This window comes from Saimiri boliviensis, chromosome 3 (assembly GCF_048565385.1).
Source record: "Saimiri boliviensis isolate mSaiBol1 chromosome 3, mSaiBol1.pri, whole genome shotgun sequence".
NCBI classification, from domain to species: Eukaryota; Metazoa; Chordata; class Mammalia; order Primates; family Cebidae; genus Saimiri; species Saimiri boliviensis.
The window spans coordinates 111,382,019-111,401,745 of NC_133451.1; positions in this window are offsets into that span (position 1 = coordinate 111,382,019).

Consider the following 19,727-nt stretch of genomic DNA (forward strand, 5'->3'; position numbering starts at 1 on the left):
AGAGAGGAAATGGAAAATACAATTTTAATTGTATAAGAGAAAAGAAAAGACACCTAAGAAACAGGAGCACATCTCTTCCTAAGTACTATGCCATCTTTTGTAATGTCCATAATACAAATGGCCCCCATGTCAGACTTTTTATTCATATTCTTCATCATTATAATCTTAATAATACTACTTAACACTCTTAGCATGTTCCATCTTCAAACTGCTTTATAAATGATAACTGACATCAATTAATTAGTCATTATCAATTGATTTGTTGAATTAATCTCATTTCTAAAATTTCATTTTTATTGAAGATAATTAAGAAGGTGTCCAAACAGGATCTCAGACCATATCTAATCATATCTCCTGTGCATATATTGTGTCTCATTAAGAAATGGAAAAAATTCTTTTTTTCTAGTATATTTCTAAATTAGTACAGTTAAAATGACCTTCAGCTAACATCTAATTTATTCATAGTCTCTCACTTTTCTTTCTAGATCTAAAAAAAATCTTTAAATATTCTATGATAATGCATTTTTCTATCATAGTCCAAAAGGCTTATAAATGAGCAGAATAAACTCCCTTTCTCTTCCTTTTTTGTCTTCAATACACCTTGAATTTTCTATTTTAGTAATAATGTGTGAATAGTATTATTAATAATGTATGGATAGCATGATTATATAAGTGTTTATTAAACTTTGTCTCAAATGTATATTATTTATAACAAGCTCAAAAATTTGTACCAACTCTAAATGTTATATATTATCCTGCATGAAGAATTTCTAAGATGTAAACTTTGCTCTCTAGGTGTTTCCATTCTTCCTAACTAGGTTAAATTAATTTCCTCCTCCTGTGATCCCTCAGCAGCAAAATATTAACAAAGTAAAATGATCAAAGCATAGAAAGCATTTTTTACTGGTATTTAAAGAGAATTTAATGCTTTCACATCCTTCATTAAGAAAGATAAGAAGATATTTTAAACACGTTGAAACCTAGTTTAAATGTCTGTATTATATTATTTAAGTGTAAATTATAGAAAAATAATGACACTCATTGAATAGAACTTTTTAAAATTCTCAGTTTTTGTGTTAGTTACCTCATTTCAAACTGTCAGTTACAGCAAAATGATTCTTATTTGAACTGTTCTATGGGGGTTGCTAGTCAACATAACAAAAATTAGCAAAATGTCAAAATGACTTGGTTAATCTAACCAAAAAGCAAAAAACAATATGGCCATAGTTTTATTGTTTTTTTGTTTGTTTGTTTGTTTTTACAAAAAGAACACTGGATTTAAATTTGGAGTCTTATTATTTCCATATTTAGGTAACTATATTCACAGTACAACTTTAAGTCTAATTTTAAGGAAACATTTTTCTCCTGTAATCTGCTTCTGTAATCTAATTCACCCAAATTCTAGCAAAACAAAAACAATAAGAAACTCTGAAAAGTTACAGTGTTTTATGTGAGCCTATTACACATTATTTCTTACTGAATATGAGTTCATTAAATGCAACTGTGTAATACCTGTAAAAAAAAAATAAAACCAACTTAGATAAATGATTGAATATACCATTGTCATTATTTTGCTGTTATGGGAAAAAAGTCCCATAATAAAATCTAAAAATGCAAATTTGCTTTTTCTCTGAATTGGGCACATAATGTATAGGAATAAAATTAGAATAAAATATGAATACAATTTAGAAAAACAATGATGATCATCCTTTTCCTAGTTGATTTCCATTTAAATCAGGTATGTTAAGTTTACAGGGTTAATTTTAAAATACAGTTTGAATAAATGATAGTTCATTTTAGTTTGAATGTAAATTTATACATTAATAGAGTAACTGGTGAGGAAACACTTCAATTTTCTCATAATAGAAACAATATGTTTGTGGGTGTTTTTATAAGCATATAATGTTCCACCATATAATGTTTTAATTAGCAATGAACCACATATAATGTGGTGGTCTCATAAGATTATAATGGAGCATACATGTAACCTGATATATGGCACTTGATATTGGTACTGCAGATCAAGTAGAAGAATGATTGATATTCAACAATGGTGTTGAGACATTTGTCTTCTCATATTTTAAAAATCTAAATAAATAAAAATACATTTACTATTTGGAATTGTATAAGTACACTCTATGATGTTTGCAGAATGACATGATCATCTAAGAATGCATTTCTTAGACTGTATCCTCATCATTAAAGAAGATACTTATTTTAGAATACATCTCAATTATAGTGCATAGCTGTATATATGTGTGTGTGTGTGTGTGTGTGTGTGTGTGTGTGTGTGTGTGATATGTTTTGGCTATGTTTCCACCCAAATGTCATCTTGAATTTTCATGTGTTGGGAGGAATCAGGTGGGAGGTAATTGAATCATGGAGCAGGTCTTTAATATGCTATTCTCTTGATAGTGAATAAGTCTCCTGAGATCTGATGGTTTTGAAAAGGGAAGTTTCCCTGCACAGGCTTTCTTCTCTTGTCTGCCAGCATGTGAGACATGCTTTTCACCTTCTACCATAATTGTGAGGACTTACAGTTGTACCCCAGCCATATGGGGACAGTTGTATCCCAGCCACTGTAAAGAACTTACAGGTCCACCCCAGCCATGTAGAACTGTAAGTTCATTAAACCTATTTCTTTTGTAAATTGCCCAGTCGCAGGTATGTCTTTATCAGAAGCATGAAAAGGGATTAACACAGTAAACTGGTACCAGTAGAGTGGGGTGCTGCTGAAAAGATACTCCAAAATGTGAACATGACCTTGGAACTGTGTAACAGGCAGAGGTTGGAACAGTTTGGAGGGCTCAGAAGAACACAGGAACATATGGGACAGTTTGGAACTCCCTACTAGAGACTTGTGGCATGGCTTTCACCAAATGCTGACAATGAAATCCAGGCTGAGATGGAGATGAGAAACTTGTTGAGAACTGGAACAAAGGTGACTCTTGTTATGTTTTAGCAAAAAGACTGGCAGCATTTTGCCCCAGCCCTAGAGATTTGTGGAACTTTGGACTTAAGAGAGAGAAATTAGTACATGTGGCAGAAGAAATTTCTAAGCAGCAAAGCATTCAGAAGTGACTTGGGTGCTGCTAAAGGCATTCAGGTTTATAAGGGAAACAGAGCAGAAAAGTTTGAAAAATTTGCAGCCTGACAATGCAATAGAAAAGTAAATCCTATTTTCTGAGGAGAAATTCAAGCCAGCTGCAGAAATTTGCATAAGTAACAAGTAGTCAAATGTTAATCACCAAGACAATGGAGAAAATATCTCCAGGGTATATCAGAGACCTTTGTGACAGCCCCTCTCATCACAGGCCAAGAGGCCTAGGAGGAAAAAGTGGTTTGTGGACTGGTTCCAGGGTCCCTGTGTTGTGTGCTGCCTAGGAACTTGGTGCATTGCATCCCAGCCACTCCAACAGTGGCCAGAAGGGGTCAATGTAGAGCTTGTGCCATGGCTTCAGAGGGTAAAAGCCCCAAGCCTTGGCAGCTTCCATATGATGTTGAACCTGCAAGTGTACAGAAGTCATGAATAGGGTTTGGGAACCTCTGCCTACATTTCAGAGGATGTAGGCAAATGCCTGGATGCCCAGGCAGAAGTTTGCTGCAGGGGTGGGGACTTCATGGAGAACCTCTGCAAGGGTGGTGCAAAAGGGAAACATAGGGTGAGAACCCCCACACAGAGTCCCTACTGGAGCACTGCCTAGTGGAGCTATGAGAAGATGGCCAGTGTCCTCCAGAACCCAGAATAGTAGATCCATCAACAGCTTGCACCATGCACCTGGAAAATCCACAGACACTTAATGCCAGCACATGAAAGCAGACAGGAGGTGGGCTACACTCTGCAAAGCTATAGGGGAGGAGCTGCACAAGGCCATGGGAGCCCACGTCTTGCTTCAGTGTGACCTGGATGTGAGATGTGGAGTTAAAGGAGATCATTCTGGAGCTTTAAGATTTGACTGCCCTGCTGGATGTCAGACTTGCATGGAGTCTGTAGACCTTTTGTTTTGGCCAAATTCTCCCATTTGGAATGGCTGTCTTTGCTTGATGCCTGTATCTCCATTGTGTCTAGGAAGTAACTAACTTGCTTTTGATTTTACAGATTCATAGGCAGAAGGGACTTGCCTTGTCTCAAGTAAAACTTTGGGTTGCAGACTTCTGAGTTAAGGCTGAAATAAGTTGAGACTTTAGGGGACTGTTGGGAAGGCATGATTGGTTTTGAAATGTGAGGAAATGAGATTTGGGAGGTATCCCAGGTGGAATGATATTGTTTGGTTGTTTCCCACCCGAATGTCATCTTGAATTCCCATCTGTTGTAGGAGGAACCTGCGGGGAGGTAACTGAATCATGGGGGCTGATCTTTCCTGTGCTGTTCTCATGATAGTGAATAGGTCTCATGAGATGTGATAGTTTTAAAACGGGGAATTTTCCTGCACAGGCTCTCTTCTCTCATTTGCCACCATGCCAGTCATGCCTTTCACCTTCCTCAGTGATTGTGAAGCCTCCCCAGCCATGCGCATCTCTAAGTCCAGCAAGCCTCTTTCTTTTGTAAATCGTCAAACCCTAGGAATGTCTTTATCAGCCACCGATAAAGTTTTCCCATGCTCTCTTAACAATGTACCATGGTCTAGGGTGTTTAAAACAACAGAAATTTACTTTCTCAGTTCAAAAATCAAGGCAAAACCAGTTGATGGCAACTGGAGGCTCTGAAGGAGAATGTGTCTCATGCTTCTCCCCTAGGTTCTGACAGTTCCCAGCACATCTTGGTGTTTCTTGGCTGGTTGGCCCATAAACCCAATCTCTACCTTCATCACCATATCTGTTCTCTCTGTGTATCTCCATGTCCAAATTTTCCTCTTCTTATAACAGAAGTCACTTCTCATAATTTGGGCAGCACTATTCAACTCAGTATACTATATGTCAGGAACATGGGAAACCCAATAATGTGATATATTAACAAAATAATTTGGAATTTAATTATTAACGTATCAGCTTCATCTTCAGAACTTCATAGATGTAACTGCTTGAATTTGAAAAATAACAGGAAAAAGACAGCATAAAATAGTTTGGCATTTTCACTTTTAATAATGTGAAAAAAACTATCATGCTAATTCTACATATTAGAATATTTTACTAACAGAATTTACTACTGGTGATCAAACAGTAAAGATGAATTAAGCTTCACATTTTAACTGAAGGAATTGAATTGAGCAGTAACTTACATTTAAATATCACAAGTGTTATTCTATTTACTTCCCACTGCCCCTCTCTAACCCACATATGTTATTATTTAGTCCATTTTAGCACCTACAGAAATTGCAGCTAAGATAGATTCAGTTACTTACTTGATTCACACAGAAACTAGGACACACAGATAAGGCTTAAAGGCACATTTTAGCATAATTTTTCTTTTACTACATTGTTCTTCCATAACTTTTGGCTCTTTGTTATTTGTTTTAGTTATTACATCTTTCTTCTTTTTCTGGAATATGAAGGGTTTTGTTTTTTTTTTAATCATTGAACATTTCTGAATTCTTTTATATCTTGAAAGTGGTCTTATATAAAGTTTACTGGAGAAAGACAACTTGATAATATAAACAGCATTAAAGTGTAATTGACAAAACAGGAAGGGAAATCATATAATATCTTTACACTGGTATGAAAATATAGATCTCTGGAGGCTTACAACTATGAATTTTATTTTCAAAAAAAATTATTTAAACAGTTGATTGGTCACATAATCATTCAGTATTAAAAAAAGAATCAGGCTTTGGGCAAAGAAAAAAGTTCATCAAAATCGAAAGTGAGATTCCTGTCGTTACTGCTGTCACCCTTGGGGCCATGATAGTACTAACTACAGTGTCTTCTGTCAGTTCTTCATGTGTTCTTTCTGAGTGGGAGTGAGTAGGGGAATGGGCCTAGGGAGGGGCCTCTGTAGGAGGATAAAAATAGAATTAGTGGATCCATCTACCAGTCAGAAAATTTCTGGAACAGTTGTAAATGACTTATGGCCATGATTATTACATTAATATTTATGATATCTGTGGGCAATAGCTTGAAATATCCTTATTATTTTTAGATTGAGAAACCTGATTAACAGATTAAATAACTCGGGCATATGGCAAATGCATACTGAACTGGGAACAATGTTCCAGAGTAAGATTAAGACTACTACTTTCCTAAAGTATAGGAAATCATTCACCAAAGTCAGAATTTTAGCTCCAGATTGGTCTGTGAAAGTCTCAGAGGTCCCCACTACAATGCCATAAAGTGGTAAGCATGCTAGACTTGGCCGGACCACCTGGATTAAAATCCAGCCTCTAGCTAGACTACCTCTTCCCCAGTGCATGAGTTTATGCAAGTTGCTTACCTTCTCTGAGCCTCAATAGCTGCCTAACATTTCTGCTTCACTGTGTTTTTTGACAATAGAAAGGGAATGTATGCACATCAAAATGCTAAGCCTAACAGTTTGGCACATAACAGGCACTCCTGGAAACATTCAAGTCAGTTCATTACATCTGCACATACCTCTGGGAAACAAGATTGCAAGCCACAGTTAGAAGTCTATTCCTACCTTTAATGACTCTCAGATTAAGTCTCCGAAAACCATTCATTTAACAAGCCTGTTGTTCTCAACCTGGTGTGCCTGAAGTACATTAAAAAGCACCTGTTTGCCTCCTGCTGAAAGTCAGGAGTAAAACATGACTAACCCAGTAAGTCAGCCAGTTAGAATATGCCAGGAGTAGTGTCTTTCTCAGAGTGGGCTTTGCCTTCACTACCACAAAGAGAAGAGCCCACACCTGTGTCTCAGATGGGGCTATAGTCAACAGCGAGGTTAAGCAGAAAGGAAGGTATAAAATAAAAACTGAAGCATGTCTGTCAGATGGGTTACACAGACCCAGAAATTAAAGCTTGAAAAGTTTTATTCCCTTGATTCCACTACAAATTAAAAGTACAACTATTGACCGTTTGTGAAATTTCTTCACATAAGATTAGCATAATTTATATACCTAAGCATTTTGTTGTAAAAATCTAGATTTCATCCCAGTAATCCTAAGACTAAAATGTAGTTTTAAGATCATAAATATTTCAAAGAATGTATTATATTTTATCTATTACATATATTTTATCTACTCATCTTATAAACTATGATCATGATTCAAAATTATTATAAAACTGAAGATATCAATTCCTCTCTCACAAATATCATGATTTATTTTATATAATTGACTTCATAAAAGGAATGACATATGCTTTTTGCATTTTGGAATATTTGAGGATACTTTTAAAAATGTTTTCCTACTTATTTGCAAAACTTTGATATGATGTTTTCTTCTTTTTTGTAATGAAGAAAGTCTATAAAATATAACTACTAAGAATCAGACTATTCTGTGATGTTGTTTTAAACAACAAAACACCAAAAAGGGAAAATAAGAAAGAAATAAAAAAAACCCTTTGTAGTCAACTCCAAAAGGAAACGTTTTCAGACAGGGTGGATGGGGAGTATACTTCGTAAATTACAGGGCACTAAAATGCTTCTATTGAGACCAGAGATGCCTTTATTCAAAGAGCACTCACCAAGAGCTGCCTCTTGGCTTCCTGTCAAGCTTCACCTGATCATCTAAGAAAGTATCCCACCTCAGAGTTATTTGTAATCTAAGTGTGTTAGATATATCAATTCAAAAACAGTTTCAGAACTATGATTTTTTTTTTATTCCCAGGGAAGTATAGTTTGCAATTAACCCCATTGTTTCTGTGAGTCAGTTTGTACATTAAAAGAACAAAATATATACATATTTTCTTAGCAATAACAATGAAAACTGCTATTATTGAAGGTTCTGGTGATCTACTGCACAGCATGATACTATAGTTAATTATACTTTATTGTGCATCAATATGTTTTAATTATTAAAAATCTATTTTTAAATAGCTTATATTAATATTTAAAATTCTCAGCACAAAGAAATGATAAGTATTTGAGGTGGTAGATACATTAATTAGCCTGATTTGATTATTTCACAATGTATACATATATCTAAACATCACATTATACTCCCTAAATAAGTGCAATTATTTGTCAATTAAAAAAAAAAACAGTATTTCGACAAAATGACTCAAGCCATGTCCAAGATATTTATATATCAAATAGATTAAACTTAGCCTAAAATAAGTTCTTGCCCATCATAGTAAATGCAAAAAAAAAAAAAAAGGAAAAATTCAATTGCGTCCACAAAGAATAAAAAATTATTACCTTGTGTTTTATTAACACAAGGTAATAATTGCAAACTTTCTTTTATTTCTTGTAAATTGTAAACTTTCTATTATTATTCTTGAATTATTTACATGAGTGCTGATGACTTAAAATTTCTGAAGGGCATATGTTGGCATAGATAGTGTAGATGTGAACAATATATGACCAAATCGTATATCAAATCTCTTATATACCTATATCATTATGATGATGAAAATATTATTAGTATTATTATTCTCATAAGGAAACTGAATGTTAATGTGAAAACAAATAGTTGTTAATAGATGCTGGCAATATAATAATTTATATATAAATGTATCAAAACCATCCTAAATCAATTTATATTTTCACATTTTACCGCGTTTTAGAATAAATAGGCACCACAGATTTACTAGCTATGTAAATTGTAAATATAGTAAAACCTAAGATTACAGGCATCAGCTTTCTAGAAAGTCTCAAAAACCATGATAAGGCCAGGTGGAGTCGGGTGGTTCATGGCTGTAATCCCAGACTTGGGAGGCTGAGGAGGGTGGATCATTTGAGGTCAGGAGTTTGAGACCACCCTGGCCAACATGGTGAAACCCAGTCTCTAGTAAAAATACAAAAATCAGCTGGGCATGGTGTCACTCTCCTGTAATCCCAGCTACCCGGGAGGCTGAGGCAGGAGAATCGCTTGAACCCAGTCCACCTCCAGGTTCAGGTGGAGGTTGCCGTGAACTGAGATAGAAAAATCATGATAAACACTGCCACTAATACACACACACACCCCAAACAATATTGTTATTAGGGAATGTATTTGTTGTTCACCTGCTCTCTGGTTACTTCAGACACTTTGTTGGCACAATTTGTGAATTAGGTTTTAATTTGGAAATTTAAATACTACTTCATAAGATGGTTTTGGGAAAAAAATGAATCAATTGTCCATGACTTCCAATCAATAATTTGTCTTAAAAACATGTTTGGAATACATCTTATGATGACACTCTGTTCACAGAATAATGTTAGTGTCAATTTGGATGTGTATTCTGAATTGTCTCCTACTGAAGCTCGTTTTCTCTCCTGCTGTTACTGCCACACCCTGAGGGCAGCATTTAAGTAATTAACTAAGCCTTCTGACTCCAACCTTCCTGAGATATCTAGACATTCTTCCTCCTCTTCCTTCAGTGACAGATTGAATTTATCTGTGAAATGGTACACACTTCTCATGGTCTTCATAATGACTATTTGCTTCTCAAACAAACTCACTAAAGGGTGAACTCCTTTAAGCTAAGTACATTATTCATCTTTAATTCCCTTGGGGTAGCTTTACGAATTTTAGTGTTTTTTGTTTTTCTTTCAAATGGGTTAATGTAGTGTCACATGCTTTGATTAATTTTATTCCATGGCTGGGCGGGGTGGCTCAAGCCTGTAATCCCAGCACTTTGGGAGGCCGAGGTGGGTGGATCACGAGGTCAAGAGATCGAGACCATCCTGGTCAACATGGTGAAGCCCCCATCTCTACTAAAAATACAAAAAATTAGCTGGGCATGGTGGTGCGTGCCTGTAATCCCAGCAGCTACTCAGGAGGCTGAGGCAGGAGAATTGCCTGAACCCAGGAGGTGGAGGTTGTGGTGAGCCGAGATCGCACCATTGCACTCCAGTCTGGGTAACAAGAGTGAAACTCCGTCTCAAAATAAATAAATAAATAAAATTTATTCCATATTAAATATAAAAATGGGTCAGTTTTCAGAACATTAGAAGCAAATTTATTAGATGTTTTCAGACATAGTATTTGTTTAAATTTTAAAAGATAAATTTATATTTTGTAGTTTTCTAAATATTAATGAGTTTTCTAAACTTTTTACAAGTTTATTTGGCAACTTTAATTTTTGAAATTTGAAAATTTCCTTGTTAAGCACAAAGCACTTAAAGAGATTTAAAAAATTAATTTTGTTGTTAAAGGCATTTTTAAACTGTTTAATCTTTGAATTTTCTTTTCCATTACCCCTTTTTTTAGATATGAATGCAGAAAAAAATTTTGTTTCCTTAACATAGCATTTGCCTCATTAACGTCAAACTGATCAGCTAGAAGGGAACAAGTGATTTTTTTTCTAAATAAAGAGTCTTTGCTACAAGAATCTTGTAAACTGCTAGCTTAAACTAAAACTATTATTACACTAGGACATAAATCTCAGAAAGTCTAATAAGCTAAATTCAATCTGTATGTTCTAAAATTTCAAGGAGAGATGCTAAAGTCTATCAAACAACTCTAACATTCCCTAAAGTGTTGATTTCTCTATACATTGATACTACCCTTATCTTCCACTAGAATTTAAAACAGAACCTCTTAAACCTGTAAAGAACATCTTCTTAGAGGGGTTTATTTTGCTTAATGTTAAGTCTGTAATTCCAGCACGTTGGGAAGCTGAGGTGAGCTGATAACTTGAGGTCAGGAGTTCGAGACTAGCTTGGTCAACATAGTGAAACCCCATCTCTACTAAAAATACAAAACTTATTTAGGTGTGTTGGCATGCACCTGTAGTCCCAGTTACTCAGGAGGCTGAGGCAAGAGAATCACTCAAACCTGGAGGCAGAGATTGCAGTGAGCTAAGATCATCCCACATCAGCACTCTAGCCTGGGAGATAGAGTGAGACTCCACCTCAAAAAAAAAAAAAAAAAAAAAAAAAAAGAGAAAACCTTTTTTTAAAAAATTATAAGTACTAAGTTTTTTATCTCTTTCACTTTAAAATTTGATTGTATTTATGGTGGTTAGGTGTTTCAACTTTTACTAGGGTAGATTTCTCTGTTTTATGTTGGGTGCATTTTATTTCTCCTTTTTTTGTTGTTAGTAATTAATCTGTAAGATAATTCCAGGAGGAATTTCTATCTATAAGGCTAAATTGTACTATTGTGGGGGCCATGAACATTTTATTTAGCCTTCCATTAAAAGATAACCTAGTCTTTAAACATGATCTTAAAGAAAATGTGTCAGTTTATATGATGTTGGGCTGGGCCAGGTGGCTCACACCTGTAATCCCAGCACTTTGGGAGGCTGAAGTTGATGAATCACGTGGTCAGGAGATCAAGACCAGCCTGGTCAATCTGGTGAAACCCCATCTCTACTAAAAATACCAAAATTAGGCAGGTGTGGTGGCGGGTGCCTATAATCCCTGCTACTTGGGAAGCTGAGGCAGGAGAATCACTTGAACCTGGGAGGCAGAGATTGCAGGGAGGCAGAGATTGCAGTGAGCTCAAATTGCACCACTTCACTCCAGCCTGGGTGACAGAGCAAGACTCTGTCTCAAAAATAAAAAAATGTTGAAAAGGACAATGAATTCTAGGCATACTTCAAGAGTTAATGTGGAAAATGCCACTGATAAAGCATTTGAAATGTACTTGATGTTTATCTTTTTACACAAACTTTAAATGTAGCAAGTATAATAAGGTCATTTTATACTATCATGACATTTCTGGTTATCCAGCTGTTGGAAAAATTCAATTAATTTCAATAGTATCTAGGTCTTCAAAGACCATATACTATCTTTGGGCAATACTTTTGCAATGTGCTTGCCAGATGCGAAACCAGAGCTATGAACCAGTAAATTTCTGACTCAATATTACAGTGTATGGGGTCTGTTATCTTCACCCACATGGAGGAAGAAGAATGAAGACTTCCCCTAATCAATATATGATGTAAAGATGCAGTAATTTGGATCATCTTATGTTAGGTTTGTTTAATTCTGTCCTGCCATCCTTTATGTGTTTTGCTCCATTATGGTGTTTTGTTTTGTTTTGTTTTGTTTTGTTTTGTTGTGAGAAATTAAAATATGTATTGCAAAGTAAGTACATTTTTTCCTCAAAATGATTAATTGCATTTCCATACCTGTTAATAACTTCTCCCTAAAATGCATGTCTCTTAATAATTAAGGAATCTAAATATCTTGCCTATTGCAAAACTCAATTCATATCTAAGCAGAGTTAAAGATGTCATAGAGCATTCACAGTGGATATATTTGTTAGAAAAGCAAAAGTAGCTGGAAAAGTGAGGGGTGTGTGTGTGTGTGTGTGTGTGTGTGTGTGTGTATTTTAAAGCAGGTGACATGTTTGTTCAAGTTATACAATAATGTAATGTAAGAAAGAAGAGAGATAAATTATTTTTATCCAGACAGTATCCAGTATATCCTTCTTAGCACTTCCATTTTCTTGTGAATTTTGCTTTTTCTTGTCTTTTTCCTATTAATTGGGTCCTATATACAAGTAAAAAAAAAAACGAAATTATTGTCTTCTATCATTTTAAAGACTATAATCAATTCACTTTATTCTAGTCTTGGATTGAATGTTTAAATGCAAATTTAAAAATAAACTCCCAAATCTAAATCTGGCAATGGTTAAAGATACACTAAATTATTACATATATTTCATAAAGATTTTTAAGGAAAAGGAGTTTTGAAATTTAAAATGAAGTCAGCATCTACCTGATTTACCCATAGACGGTGGTGGCTTTCATTCTATTTAGTGGTTTAATGGTGTTAGTGTTTAATGTAAGCTGTTTTTGCTGCTAGTGGTCATTATCTTTTTTTGTTTATATATATTTTACTTCTAAAAAAGTTCAATTAGATTAAGAATGCTATCTTTCTCATTTGTCTAAGGTTGTTGTTTTTTTTAAAAAGATAATTAGTAAGAAAAAATCATGGAAGGCAAATTCTTCATGAAAATTAAATATTTTGAATGCAGGAGAGTGTAGTGAGCATGTTAAGACCTTGTCAAGGAATATATGGTTTCTATTTAGTTCTTCCTAAAGATAAAATTACTGAATAAATTCTTCAATGAACATGATGTTATTCTGGAGAAAGTAGAAATGATTGAGAGGAAATCTGTGAAGGGCAACCTGAAAAAGTGAACTGAAACTAAAACTTTCCAAGTTAACTGCACCTTTAAATCTTTGCACATTCCAAGATTCTTCTTCTCAAACTAATATTCTACTTTATAGTCAAATTAAATCCAAAGTGATTAGCAGCACTTAAATTAGAGCCTCTTCCTGTCATGACACTGTTTGCTGGAGAGAAAATTGAGTTAGGAAAAAGAAGTTTGGTTTGATGAAATACAGTTGCAAAATTACGTCAGTGTCTGTGCCAGTTTATGACCTGGAAAATAACTGAGACGAAGCAGTTTCATTATCGTATTTTCATTCAAGAATTTTATATTGGAAATGATCATTTATAAAAACTAGAGTCATAAAATTATTGTAAATCTTGATTTCAGTTCATGTTCCCTTAAAATAGAAAAGTCTTCCAGTGCGCCTATTTCTGACTCAACATGTGGAAAACCTCGGTGTCATTTCTCAAAGGTAACAACCCCACCACTGCTCTGCCTGAGGACTCTATTAGATTTAATACTGAGAGCGCAGTCAGCTACTGCCATGAATCCCTTGAAAGCTAGAATCCTGGATTATCTTTTGTCTACATTTCTATTACAGAGACTTTTGTTAACCTTCCATTCCCAACTTGAACCTAGTTAATGGCATTGCCAACCAGCTGAGGCACCTCTGAGAGCCTCCAGCAAAATAAAAAGTAACCTAAGTAACATCTTAGGTGTTACTGTGGGTTTCCAAGAAGAAAGGTAATCTGATCTTTTAACATTCTATTTGTGCTTGCAAAGTATAGCACATCTGCATTATGATATACCTTCAGGGAGATAAGCCTGTGGATCATCTTGCAACTTTCAAAGGTGATTGAAATGTTTCAAATTAGAGTCCTGAAATAAAAGAGCTCATGGCCAGGGGCCTTATCACTTCACACAGTGGAAAATTAGGTGTACTAGTTACTAAATCAATAGAAATAAGAGGATTGGTATGAATAACTTAGGTATGTGTTATTGGATTTTTTTCTTTTATTTACTTGGAGATAATTTAAAAGATGAAAAGTATGGTGAAAGTTTAACTCTTCATTATATAACTTCAATTTTTCTGGATATTTATATAGTGTAAACACAAATACACATCAGAATGTTTCAGGTTGGATGATAATTACTCACTTATCCTCATATATTTAAACTAGAAGATACACAATCATAATTTTTCCTTTTAGACATATGTAAATTATGAAAAGAGTCATTTTTCTCAATTTAACAAAAAATATGAATTTTATCTATGGATAAAAGTGGCACAAGTCATCTGACAGAATAGTTCTTTATTGTGCATCCCCAGGGCCACATACTTTATTAAATATGTAAATCCTTACTTTATTACTGATAAAACTGATTAGTTATCAGAAAAGATTGATGTATTTAGGTGAGAATTTTGTTGCATCTAATTTAATATTCTTATTCTACATTTAGAAATAATACTTGAGGAAATATTATACTGAAGATATATATTTAATTTGAAGGAAAAAGTATACATATAGGCAAAAATAAAAATATTAAATTTATTCTTCATTTCTGATCTTTGTTATAATCACATTCCATGTTACAACTTTCCAATAAATTAGAGAACTCCTTTCTTTCATGTTAGATTATCCCAAACCATATGCAGGAAAGACTGTATATTACTTTTAGTGAAAACTGACCTGACATTAATGAAGATGCAGAAGAAAACTCAGTACGAAACTCTGGACTTAGCAATCAGAAGACAAAGTTCATAGCATGATGATGATTGACGCTTTAAAAAATATAGAAATGCTAACCCTTCTTCATAGTCATGCTCATATCATAAATGACTGAAGTAAGCATTTACCCTAAGAGGAAAAATATAATGATTTTTATAGGAAGCTAATGTTATGCATAGACACATTCCAGTGGCTATATGATGACTGAGAAATGATTTTTCTCACCATGACATACATAATAAATCTTAAAGCCATGCAGAAAAAAAACATATTAAATTTTAAAGTTATAAGGAACCAAAATCAGTTGTCAGACTTTCTACTTTATACATAAAGAGGCTGAGGTTGTGGGAGGTCAAGTGACTTGCAAAGTAATAAAAAGCCATACCTAACTGTTGGTCTTCTAATTCACATTCTGTTATGTGATTTTAAATATAAATTTACTATATTGGATATTACTTTAAGATATCTACAACTTACTAAAAGTAGTGCACTTTGTCATTACTAACCCTAATCCATATTAGAAAGGTTTATTCCATCATATATCTGCTCTATGGGGTCACTGCCAAAGAGAGAGTGCAGAGTTATCTTACAACATCCAGTCAGGCTTGTTATCTTTTTACTGTTTTTAAAAAATCGCTAATCATTACTGTAACTGGTTAACCTTGTGAATCTTCTAGAATAAGTGATTGGCTTGAAGCCTTTCATATTAGCCAAAAGAAACTGCCTATAAAATTTTTCTGTTATTTACTTGTTTTCTGATAAGCCTAAAAAGTTGTATCCGGGATTATGACTAAGTGATTGTGTCAATAAACTTTCCAAATTATTCATCAAATATTTATTGAGTCATAATTATGCTTGAGAAATTCTATAATTTGTTATTCATGGTTGAGAAAGTACATTTTTTCAAACTAAAATGAATTATGTAGACATTATGACAGAATATTTGATTTGTCATAAGAGAAGTAAAATACAGTACTATTTGGTATCAAATTTTGTGTCAATTCCATTTGTTTGAGAAGGATAAAGAAAGCCTTAAGAGATGAAAAGATATTTGTCTATGTTCCTAAGTAAATTTTTAATTGTAAAAATGATTTTTAAAATTATTTTATAAATGAACACGTGTTCATTATATGAAAAAACAATAAGCAAAAACATAAAATTCTATCATTCATGGAAATGGATACCAAAGATAGTGCATATTATTCCATGTATGTGTATGCATAGTGTATTTAAAATGAGATATCCCCAGGTAAATCAAATGTCATTCATGTTAATCATGATGATACATACTTAAGTTAAGAGAATGTTTCTTCTGACACTGTTTCATTTCCAAAAATAAGAAGTAGAGAGAGATTCTCTGTAGAGAAGAGAGCAAGGCATTTTGCATCTGCCACACTGTCTTCCCCACCAAGATCAGCTGAGAATCAGGGGAGCTTCTTATAGGAAACAGCTGAGCTATAGAACATTTGCAAAGCAGTTCCCACTCTTGCCAAATATGTCAGTAATCCCTGCTACAGGAGAGTACCCATGCCCTCAAGAGCTCTGAATCTGTTTGGAGAGTTACACAGAAATCTGTGCAGCTTTATAGACTCAGAGTAGGAACCTACTTTGAGCAACCCTACCTCTGCAACCTAAGTTGCCGCAGCTTGGTGCCATCTTGAATCCAGACCAACTATCAGAGTGATCCTGCCCTGGGGGCTAGTAGTAATGGATTCTCTCCATTCCTGAGGCCCCACTGTCATTCCATTATGTTCACAAGAATTCCCCTAACACCATGACTCTGGCTGCCTGCATCCTAGGCAGATGGAATAATGAAGACCACACCATTTGAACCTATAAAACACGCAACCCCCACAGGAAACAGGTGGACTTGCACATTGGAAGAGCTACTGAAGTGCCAGCTGGCCTCCTCATCCACAGCCATCTGCTCTACACAGCTGGCAGGCTTGCCAACACCACACATGCCTGCACCGGGCCAACAGCTAGTTCTGTAGTAGTCTTGCCCTCTGACAGACCACCACAGAGTTGTCCAACCCCATCACACCTGAATGTGCCTACATCCAGCACAACAGCAAGTCTGACAGCAGCCCCATCCATCATGAGAGACCATCCCATGGCGGCTCGGCCGCACCATGCCTATGTGTGCCTGGCCCAACATCCACTTTAACAACAGCTTCATCTCCCCAGAAAGACACCTGAACATCCCACAGACAGCTGCATATGCTCATGTGTGCCCAGGCCTGGCCTGACAGCCAGTCTGGCAGTGGCCACATCACTGGAGAGTCCAACAGGCAGCCTGTTGGCTTTCTTTGCCCTTATTCACCCAATTCAGCATCAGCACATGCCCCTGACCCAAGCAAAACTACACCACCATTACGGATTCCCACAGCCTAGACCACTGAGGTAACTGCAGATATCATTGATGATAATTAGAGGTGAAAAAAATTCATGAAGTCCATACTACTGAGTCCACCCATAACCAAAGCCAATGCACCACACCCAACCAATATTCTAGGATAAATCTGCAAGTGAAAATGCTCTCTATAAAAACTACTCCATAAAATTGGGAAAATAGATTACTCCATTAGATTTGCACATATCAATGTGCAGATAATAATAGGGACATAATAAATTTTTTAAAAAAATCAAGGAAACATGCCATAACCAAAGGAGCACAATGTCTCCAGTAACAGACCCAAAGGAAAGGGATGTTTAGAAAATTCCTGAAAATTAATTTAAAATAATGAATTTAAAAAGTTAAGTGAGATCAAAGAAAACACAGACAAATAATTCAATAAAACCAGAAAAGCAATTCATGATCTGAATGAGAAATTCAACAGAGATAAATATCATTAGAAATAACCAAATCAAAATATTGGAGCTAACAAATACAATAGGTGAAATAACAAATACAATTGAGAGCTTCAACAACAGACTAAAGAAATCAGAATAAATAACTTCTAAAGTTTGAGACAGGTCTTTTGAAATAAGTCAGTCACAGGAAATAAAAAGAAATAAGAAAAAAAAAATGAAGAAAGCCCATGGGACTCTTGAGACACCATTCAGTGAGCCAATGTTCAGATTATAGGAATGTAAGTCAAAGACGAGATGGAGAATGGCACAAAAACATATGAACATCCAGATTCAGGAAGCTCAATGTTTCCCAATTAGACATAACCTGAAAAGATCCTCTCTGAGGCACATTATAATTAAAACTGTCAAGGACAAATAATTAATTTGAAAAGTTTCAGATGAGAAGTGTCAAGTTCCATATAAAAGCAGCTTCATTAGACTTTGAAACAGCAGTAGAAACTTTGCAGGCCAGGAGAAAATGGAATAATATATTCACGGTGCTGAAAGAAAATAAAACTAGCAGTCAAGAATGCTAGATTAATCAAATCTGTCCTTCAGAAATGAAGGAGAAATAAAAAACATTCCCAGATGAGGAAAAGTTGAGAGAATTTACCACCACCAGACTGGCCTTAAAAGAAATACTTGAGAGTGTGCTACAACTGGAAACAAAAGGATGATTGATAATTACTATTATGAAAACACATAACGTATAAAATTCAGCAGTGAAGGTAAACTTAAAAATCAAACTCAGAATAAACCAGTGACATAAAAGTGCTATATAAATCTCTAAAACCTCTACTATGAAGATTTAAAGTCGAGATGATCAAAAACAACAACAGCTATGATTAGTGACTAAGAAACTCATAGTAGATAAAGAAGAAATTAATGTAACAAAAATACTTTGTGGAGGAGGAGAAAAAAGGTGTAGAGTGTTTTTATGTGACAAAAGTAAGTTACTATCAGATTAAATAGTTTATTATGGCTTTTCGTGATAGCCCCATGTAACTACAAAGAAGGAAATTGTAGCAGATACACAAATGAGAAAGAGAAAGGAAACACAACTTAGTGAAACAATAACAAAAAATCCCAGAAAACCAGAAAGGTTAAAAAAAGAGGAAAGAAAGAACGTTGGATCTACAAACAACCAGAAAACAATGAACATAGTCTTAACAAAATGACAGGAGCAAGTCCTTATCTATCAAGAATAACTTCGAATGTAAATGATTTAATAATCAATTTGAAAAACATAACACAGCTGAATAGACAAAAAGATAAGACCCAAAACTATGTTTCCTATGAAAGACTCACCTCATCATTAAAGATAAACATAGATGTAAGAGAAGAGCTGGATGAAGATATTTTGTGCAATGAGAAACCAAATGTAAGTAGAAATAGCCATAGTTACGACAGATTTTAAGCTAACAACTGTAAGAAGAGAAAAGAAATGCCATTATATAATGATAAAGGGATCGAGTTAACAAACAGATAAAACAATTATGAATATATAAGCAGTTAATATTAGAGCACCCAGATATTTAAAGTAAACATTATTATACCTAAATAGAGAGACAGACTGCAATTAAATAATAGTGGGGGATTTCAATACTCCACTTTCACCAAGGGACTTATCATCAAGACAAAATATCAACAAGAAAACACTGGAGTAACAAGATCACAATAATATTAAATTAGAAATAAATGACAAAAACTCCAGAAACTTTAAAAATACATGACACAAGAGCAGAAAATCAAACAGCGCATGTTCTTACTCATAGGCAGGTAACAATGAGAACATATGGACACGGGGAGGGGAGCACTACACACTGGGTTCCATTGGGGGGAAATGGGGGAGGGATGGGGGTGGGGAGGTGGGGAGAGATAGCATGGGGATAAATGACAGATATAGGTGAGGGGGAGGAAGGCAGCAAATCACACTGCCATGTGTGTACCTATGCAACAATCTTGCATGTTCTTCACATGTACCCCAAAACCTAAAATGCAATAAAAAAATTTTAAAATACATAGATATTAAACAATATGC